This window comes from Aquarana catesbeiana, linkage group LG06 (assembly GCF_042186555.1).
Source record: "Aquarana catesbeiana isolate 2022-GZ linkage group LG06, ASM4218655v1, whole genome shotgun sequence".
Lineage (NCBI taxonomy): Eukaryota > Metazoa > Chordata > Amphibia > Anura > Ranidae > Aquarana > Aquarana catesbeiana.
The window spans coordinates 214,818,054-214,827,924 of NC_133329.1; the positions used below are offsets into that span (position 1 = coordinate 214,818,054).

At 38.1% G+C, this 9,871-nt stretch overlaps 1 long non-coding RNA gene across 1 annotated transcript; it reads right to left on the minus strand.

The window, feature by feature from the left end:
- Window positions 1–2,163: 2,163 nt before the first annotated feature.
- On the minus strand, window positions 2,164–7,144 carry LOC141146610 (uncharacterized). The gene is made up of 2 exons (XR_012244969.1): window positions 6,480–7,144; window positions 2,164–3,071 (listed from the first exon to the last, which is right to left on the minus strand). It is a non-coding gene; the product is annotated as an uncharacterized lncRNA (long non-coding RNA).
- Between the last annotated feature and the right edge of the window lie 2,727 nt (window positions 7,145–9,871).

A 9,871-nucleotide genomic window follows, 5' to 3' on the forward strand; every position in this document is an offset into this window, starting at 1 on the left:
GGTTTTTCTTTTTTTGTTTTCTTTAATAAAAAAATGCACATATATATTGCAAAAGTAGAGTGGAAATGGAAATCTACGTGACACATGCAGAAAAGACGGATATATATGTGATAATAATGTGCTGTATATGCAATATCCATTTTTTGTTGGATATTGTAATCCCAACTACTGTCATGTATGCTTATTCTGATATGTGCGCAATAAAAATTCTTTAAAAAAAAAAAAAAAAATGGAAAAATGTATGTATGTTGAAAAAATGAATATTGAAAGAATAAAATAAAAATGGAAATGAACATAAAATGAAATATAAATAATAATAATAATAACAATAATGATAAAAAAATGATGGTGATAATGGGAATATGATGGAAAATAATAAGAAATCGCTGTTCTTGAACCTGTTAGGAATGTGTCTCAGTATACAGGTATCTATACAATGCATTTGAAATAATAAGACTATGATTAGACTACATCTACAATTACTTACTTTGATTTTTTGAAGACCTTAAGGGTCCTAAGTGGTGTATGTGGACTAAGAAGCGAGAGGAGGAAGAGAGGGGCCCTGGATAGGAAAAATTATGAAAAACAAATTTAATCGAGTATATTTTGAGAACACAATTGAGAACGTAATGAAAACATTTCTAGATATATTTGTTATATATGAAAACATACTGTTTAAGTTGTTACATATTGGCTGGATGTATAACTGGAACCAAGGTTGGAGAGGGAAGGGAAGGGCAAAGGAGAATAGGTGGGGAGAGTAGATCTGGGTAAGAGGAAAGAGGGTGGGGGGAAAGGTTTAGGAAGAGAGGAGGATGCAGCAGGGAGAAGAGGGGGGAGAATGAAGGGGAAAGGAAAAAAAGTGGACATAGGGCTGTAGGGGCTTATCACATCAGATTACTTAGAGTGGCTCTTTTGTGCTTCCTCTCCCTGTATTCCTTCGTGAAAGCAGGAAGCGGCCGATCGTCGCCGTAACCAGTGTGGAATGCAAGATGGCGCCGGGCCAGACGGGATGTCACACGGAGGGCCTGTTAGATTTGCTGAGGTGGAGTGGGTATGAGGTTACTCTCGGCAATCGACCTCTTCCTGCTTCCACCAAGGAATAAAGCTTGTGCCCGAAGCTGCCATGGCATTAGGACGGTCTGGAAAGACTCTGAGACGGACGTTTTTACACTTATATATCAAGTCTGTATTCAGCTATCTCGTGAGTTGCTTTTTGTCATTTTTATTAAATCATTGATTTTAACAACTTCAGCCGCGGAAGGTTTTACCCCCTTCCTGACCAGAGCACTTTTTACAATTTGCCACTACGTTGTTTTAACTGCTAATTGCGCGGTCATGCAATGTTGTACCCAAACGAAATTTGCGTCCTTTTCTTCCCACAAATAGATCTTTCTTTTGATGGTATCTGATCACCTCTGCGGTTTTTATTTTTTGCGCTATAAATGTAAAAAACCGAAAATTTTGAAAAAAAAATGATATTTTCAACTTTTTGTTATAAAAAATCCTAAACACTCAATTTTAGTCATACATTTAGGCCAAAATGTATTCAGCCACATGTCTTTGGTAAAAAAAAGTCAATAAGCATATATTTATTGGTTTGCGCAAAAGTTATAGCGTCTACAAACTAGGGTACATTTTCTGGAATTTACACAGCTTTTAGTTTACTGCCTATCTCATTTCCTGAAGTGCTAAAATGGCAGGGCAGTACAAATCCCCCCCCCCCCCAATGACCCCATTTTGGAAAGTAGACACCCCAAGGAAATTGCTGAGAGGCATGTTGAGCCCATTGAATATTTTATTTTTTTGTCCCAAGTGATTGAATAATGACAGAAAAAAAAATATTTTACAAAATGTTGTCACTAAATGATATATTGCTCACACATGCCATGGTTATATGCGGAATTGCACCCCAAAATACATTTTGCTGCTTCTCCTGAGTACGGGGATACCACATGTGTGCGACTTTTTGGGAGCCTAGCCATGTACAGGGCCCCTGAAAACCAATCACCGCCTTCAGGATTTCTAAGGGCCTAAATTTTTGATTTCACTTGACTCGGTTAAATTGATGATAGGCAACTCCTATCCTCATATTGATTAGTGGTTCCAAATTAATAATAACTACTGCAGTAGGGAACAGACACAAAAGATATGCTCAGCATCTTTCCGAATTACTGTTCTGCTTTATTATGACGCAATTGAAGGTTTTTATGCACATGATTACGTAGGTATCACATTAATATTACAATTGTACATTTATGGTAACAAGGGGCGTTACATAGGCAGGCTAATTCTAATCAGGACTCGAAAGAATGTAAACATTTACTGAAAACATTATTAGTGCCGTGCACAGTGAGGGCAGTGTGCAATACATACAAAATACAATACAATTATATACAGAACTTACAAATTTCCATTACAGTCTCCCCTCTTTTGATCAATATTTTGATCACTAACCATACCTGCTATCACCTTTAACCTGGAACCTCCACACGCTTAGGTGGAGGTAGTCCTGGCCAAAGAGGCAAAAAAAAACTCCATTGTGGAGAAAATAATAGCTGAGCAACTTTTTCATTACAAAATGACTTTTCATTGTGAAAAACAAATGATTGATAAGACATATTTACAGAGTACTGGCTGTACACTCCTGTGGCCAGAATGGCCTTCTAGCTTAATTGTTGGCATGCTGACTTATCAGCATATGTAAACACAGACAATTCTACATATAATGGAAGACATACAAAAGACAAATATGACTTCAACATGGCTAAATATGACTTCAACTACTTTTCAAATATATATATCCCTTACAATTAAAGTAATTGAATCAAAAAGTACCCTAGACTGTGATCACAAGAGGGAAACAAATCAAACACAGAGATTTCTTTAATTTAGTCATTTTTGCAGTGTCTGGTGTGGATCCAGGTGACTTTTCCTTCAAGTTTTGCAAAAACTGTACATGAAATAGATGCAGTATTGAGTCTCCAAACTTTTCCTTATATATATAAATGTCTCTTAACAATCCAAAAGTCACCTGGCTTTAGTTTTAGATCCTTCCAAACTTTTAGGATCTGGAATTGGGGAGAAAACACATAAATGAGTTTGTCAAAAAACCTTAAAAGATCAGCAACATTCTCTGTGAGATCCGAATGGAGGACTTCAGCTGCTGAGACAAAATATTAGCAAGTGAGTAACACACTCCCAAACCAAATCCCATAGGGAGAGAGTCCAACATCCCCCTTAGGGGCTTCATAAAATATAAGAAAACATTCAGGCAAAAGTTTTCTAGTTTCTTACTCTACTTTGTCCGCTATATTGTACTATACAGTAGGGGGTGTAAAAATAAAACCTCAAAACTTCTAGTAAGGACTCTCCTATAAAAATTATTTCCTCTGTTACTCTCTGTACTTTCTGGCACTCTGTACTTACAAACTACTTCTGATAACACTTTTTACTGTGGCCTTTGCAGTAGCATTTGCCACTGGACATCCAAAAAACATGTCCATACAGACAAAATGCATATTTGTAAGATCCTGACTTGGGCATCTGGATATATCTTTTTTGTAATCTCTGGGAGGGATGTTCAGCTTTTGGTAACACCTTTGGTAACAGGTAAAACAAGAAGTGGTATGTTATAAAAACAACTGTGGAGAACCCTGGCTCTATCCCACGCTCATTTACTAAGGCAGCCATAACTGCTTGTGACTGATGACACGGTCCATGTGTCAAGCTGAAGGGAAAAGAGTGGCTGGCAGACATAAATGATCACTTTTTCCAAAGTCCTGTTTCATAAGAAGTTGCCCCCTGTGGACCACTTGTTCTTCTCGTTCTGGGGTCCTTAAAGTTGAATTATTAATCCCAGCTATACTGGGCCAGAACTAGGGTGGAATCTGTGAGTTGCACAGACCCATCAAGTGTCCGGGGCTGTAAATGCAGCATCCTTAGTCACCTGGTCTGCTTCCATGTGTGAAAGTTAATATGGCTACCTCAGCAAGAAGCTGGAAGGCTGAAAACAGCCAATCAAATTAACTTGGCATGCTTGGTTGGTTTACCTGCCGAAGTAAAAACAAACTTCTGGCCCTTCAAATGGAACCAAAAGCTCTCTATATCTCGACTATCTATATAAATATACACTCTTTTTATAGCTCACAGGCTTTGCTAAAACATGGAGCTCTGCTTCTTGAGCTGGGCAAAAAGGATCCAATGACTTTGAATACAGAGTATCTTTCTGGGTGATAAACTGCATACTCAAATCTACAAAAAATGTAATATCTGGGTCTTCAGGGAGTGTGTCCCGCACTGGGCTCACAGCAGCTGATTCCTACACCATCAATTTAACACATGTGGTTTTTCCTTTCTTTTGAATAAATGTCCACATTTTTCATTGTTAGATTTGTACATAAATAAACTCATATTTTAAACCTTTCATTAGACAAACATTTAGTTATCTGTATATTTGCTGCGCAGAATGTCGGACCATTGACCAAAACAATATCTAACTTTGTCTAATAGCACCTTTGCATAAAAGCTACAGCTCTGATATATCAGGATGAACCCTTCATTACTGGGTCCAGCTTGCATGAATATATTACAATGGCTTGTTTTCTATCATGCTATTTGTGTAAGAACTCCAGTTTCATGTTTCAAAAGACAACTTCTTCCTGGCAATATTATAATAAATGATAACAATACCCTGCGGTCATGGAGAGATGCCCATAAATCCAAAACTATTCTTCTGCTTATACCACTGTACTTTACAAGAAAAAGGGGCACATCATTTCACAATCCACACATTCTGCTTTGGATTTCAAAAATAAAAATAAATAAAAACAAAAGGATCAATAATCTGTATGATGGACCAGAAAGCATCAAAAACTATAAAACAACTGGCTGCAGGTGGCATCTATCCTAACAGGGTGTGTGGACTTGATGTGATGGGTCTGTTATATTTAAATTTTATTTATTATTACTCTTACATCATGGACCGCACATCAAGTTATTATCAAAAACCTTACAATATCATTTTTGTAGAAGAACTTCTTATGTATCCCATCCATCTTGGCTTTGTTAAATATTATGGCAGCTTTATTCCAAATAACAACCTCATCTTAATCTTTTTTTTCTCTCAATAAGGGCTTATTGAATAAATGTAAAATTACAAAATTGTTATCTTAATCTAAACTAATCCCATTTTTACAAATTTCCCCAATAACCTGGATTTCATTTCCAACCAAAGGTTGTCTAAACCAGTTTCAATATATCTATATAATTGTTAAACTCATATTAGAAATTAATACTCATTATTACTTAATTTTACTTAATTTCCCTTTTTTAAATGCACTGTTTCCACTATCAAAGGATATTCAATTTGTGTAATACACGGTTAAATGTAACCTTCATTTTACCATGTTTGGAAAACAGATTCAAAATAATTGTGATCACATTGTTTACCATTAGATTCGTTAACCCGGCACATTTTGTTATAAATGTTTTGTCTAAAAAACAGAAATTGGCATGGTGTCTTTCCAGCTTATCACTAACCTCTCATCCCAGCCACATTTCTTTCAGGAGAGCACAAAGGAGGGGGTCACATCTGCGTACATGGCACACACAAGCAATAGAACTAAAGGTCCCAGCATTCGCACATACATTTTTCCCATTTGTACACAACATGTGCATATCATTCTCTCACTTTCTTTTAACTCTTTAATATTTCCCTGCCTAAATTCTGCTTTCCTTATTTTGTTTAAATAACTTTTATATCTAGCTTCTATGATTCTATGATTCTATGATCAGATGGGGAGCCACAGTGCTCATCCCATCTTCCCTCTCTGACAACATATAAAGTATTCTGTTTTAACTCTCATTTCTCTGTTTCTGACTTTTACTAGTAGTGCCTGACCCCAAATTCATCCCACAACTTAACATGAAAATGTCCCTTTCTGTCTAGTGTTAATGTCACCCTTGATCCATCCTGCTCACATAGATAACTTGTTTCTCTAGCTGTTTACTCTGCATTATTCTTAGTCCCTGTGGACCTTGGTAACCCAATTACCTATTGTGGATCTCTGTCCACTTTAACCATTAATATAGGGGCTCAGTATAGGCGGAACCACACCTTCGGTTCATATATAGCGCTTCTCTTGCGCTGGGCATTTTTGAGGGTCTCTTACCCTTCATTCCCTTACTTAATTCAATGCCCATAATGACTGGCCAGTCTTCTCTCTTCTCTACTTGTGCCTATACCCTCTTGCCTCTAAACTACTTTATCTAGCAGATGTACTACATATACCTGTGAACAGTACTATTCTTCCCTTTCTTATTTATAACACTCCGATGGACAGTAGACAGTGACAACATAACATATAACCACCAATCAATACAGTTCGATTAAGGGGAGTAAAATAGGTACCCTTTGTCCCGAAAATGCCTTACCGATCAAGGAAGTCTGATAACTCAAATGTAAGCAAAAGGCTTACCTCAGCCGGCTGATTATCAGAAATTCCCGGATCGTCTCAAGCTCCTCGTTTCGGATACTCAGGGTCACCTGGAATCCCCTCCTAAGGCAAAGCTCGCCATGCATGACTCGGTTAAATTGATGATAGGCAACTCCTATCCTCATATTGATTAGTGGTTCCAAATTAATAATAACTACTGCAGTAGGGAACAGACACAAAAGATACGCTCAGCATCTTTCCGAATTACTGTTCTGCTTTATTATGACGCAATTGAAGGTTTTTATGCACATGATTACGTAGGTATCACATTAATATTACAATTGTACATTTATGGTAACAAGGGGCGTTACATAGGCAGGCTAATTCTAATCAGGACTCGAAAGAATGTAAACATTTACTGAAAACATTATTAGTGCCGTGCACAGTGAGGGCAGTGTGCAATACATACAAAATACAATACAATTATATACAGAACTTACAAATTTCCATTACACACTCCTCACTACCTATCACAGTTTTGAAGGCCATAAAATGCCAAGAAGGCACAAAACCCCCCTAAATGACCCCATTTTGGAAAGTAGACACCACAAGCTATTTGCTGAGAGGCTTGTTGAGTCCATGGAATATTTTATATTTTGCCACAAGTTGCAGGAAAATGAAAAACTTTTTTTTTTTTTTTGCACAAAGTTGTCACTAAATGATATATTGCTCAAACATGCCATGGGTAGATGTGGAATTGCACCCAAAAAAAATCTTCTGCTGCTTCTCCTGAGTACGGAGATACCACATGTGTGGGACTTCTTGGGAGCCTAGCCGCGTACGTGGCCCCAAAAACCAAGCACCGCCTTCAGGATTTCTAAGGGCGTAAATTTTTGATTTCACTCCTCACTAGCTATCACAGTTTTGAAGGCCATAAAATGCTAAGATGGCACAAGCCCCCCAAATTACCCCGTTTTGGAAAGTAGACACCCCAAGATATTTGCTGAGAGGCATGGTGAGTATTTTGCAGCTCTCATTTGTTTTTGAAAATTATTAAAGATAACTAAAATGTATTTTTTTTCTTTTTTCAATTTTCAAAACCTTGTGACAAAAAGGGAGGTCTGCAAAATACTCACCATACCTCTCAGCAAATAGCTTGGGGTGTCTACTTTCCAAAATGGGGTCATTTGGGGGGGTTTGTGCCATCTGGGCATTCCATGGCCTCTGAAACTGTGATAGGCAGTGAGGAGTGAAATCAAAAATTTACACCCTTAGAAACCCTGAAGGTGGTGCTTGGTTTTCAGGGTCCCATACGCGGCTAGGCTCCCAAAAAGTCTCACACATGTGGTGTCCCTGTACTCAGGAGAAGCAGCAATGTATTTTGGGGTGTAATTTCACATATGCCCATGGCATGTTTGAGCAATATATCAATTAATGACAACTTTGTGCAAAAAAAAAAAAACAAATTTGTCTTTTTCCCGCAACTTGTGTCACAATATAAAATATTCCATGGACTCGACATGCCAATCAGCAAATAGCTTGGGGTGTCTACTTTCCAAAATGGGGTCATTTGGGGGGGGGGTTTGAACTGTCCTGGCATTTTATGCACAACATTTAGAAGCTTATGTCACACATCACCCACTCTTCTAACCACTTGAAGACAAAGCCCTTTCTGACACTTTTTGTTTACATGAAAAAATATTTTTTTTTTTGCAAGAAAATTACTTTGAACCCCCAAACATTATATATTTTTTTTAAAGCAAAGGCCCTACAGATTAAAATGGTGGGTGTTTCATTTTTTTTTTCACACAGTATTTGCACAGCGATTTTTCAAATGCATTTTTTTGGGGGTGGGGACACACTTTTTTAATTTTAATGCACTAAAACACACTATATTGCCCAAATCTTTGATGAAATAAAAAAGATGATCTTAGGCCGAGTACATGGATACCAAACATGACATGCTTTAAAATTGCGCACAAACGTGCAGTGGCAACAAACTACATACATTTTAAAAAAAATTGGGGTCTATTAGACCCTAGATCTCTCCTCTGCCCTCAACGCATCTGACCACACCAAGATCGGTGTGATAAAATGCTTTCCCAATTTCCCAATGGTGCTGTTTACATCCGGCGAAATCTAAGTCATGAAATGCTCGTAGCTTCCGGTTTCTTAGGCCATAGAGATGATTGGAGCCATTCTGGTCTCTGATCAGCTCTATGGTCAGCTGGCCAAATCACCGGCTGCATTCTCAGGTTCCCTATTGGGACAGGAGAGCCAGAGAAAACCATGAAAGATGGTGGGAGGTGGGGGACATTCCCTCCCACTGCTTGTAAAGGCAGTCTAGTTTCTAATTAGCCGCTAGGATTGCTTTTACATGAAAGCCGACCGCTGGCTGAAAAGAATGATACCAATATGATACCTAAACCTGCAGGCATCATTCTGGTATAACCACTCAAAGTTCAGCAACATACCAGTACGTTGCTGGTCCTTGTTGGGCATATATTGTAATCTTTTTTTTCATGCAGCCTGTGGGCTGAACGAAAAAAGATTGATCGCTGGGTATGCCCACCATTAGAATACCTCCCTTCATCCACCCACTTCTAATGATGGGCATACATGCACCATTTATATATGCCGAAGCATGGGGCCATGCGCCCCAAAAGTTAGGAGCAAATCGCTCCTCCGCCCCTGCTGCCCCCATGCTTCGGCATATATGCTTTTTCTTAACTGTGGTGGTGAAATCGCCTCCAACAGCGCTGGAGTCACGGCTTTATGAATTGTGGGAGAAAACGTTGTTGCTGTCAAGATAAATACTGTAAATCCGTGCTGCAACTGAATGGCGTACCTGCTAAGCAAATGATGGTTAACAATAAGACAAAGTAACATTACAGTATAACAGTAAGACATACCATACCTGCAAAGCAAATACAAAAAAATAGTGAAAAATAAAACATTTTTTAATGCAACCTATGCCTAAAATATATATATATACCGAAGCATGGGGGTGTCCACCTGCAAAAGGTAGGAGCAAATCGCTCCTCTGCCCCTTCTGCCCCCCCTGCTTCAGCATATATGCTCTTTTTTTTTAACTGAGGTGGTGAACTCACCTCCGACAGCGCTGGAGTCACGGCTTTATGTATCGTGGGAGCAAATGCTGTTGCTGTCAAGATAAATAAATCCGCGCTGCAGCTGAATGGCGTACCTGAAAACAAAAAAATGGTTAACAATAAAACACAGTAAAGTATAAAAAAATTACATACCTGAAAAGCAAACATGATAAAACATAACAATAAAACATTGCAGAATAGAATACAGTAAAAAAGAGCATAACAATAGAGAGAGAATAGAGAGAGAGAGAGAGAGAGAGAGAACAATAAAACGACAACTATTTTTGTTTTTTTATTTTATATTTTTTTGTGTATTTTTTTTAA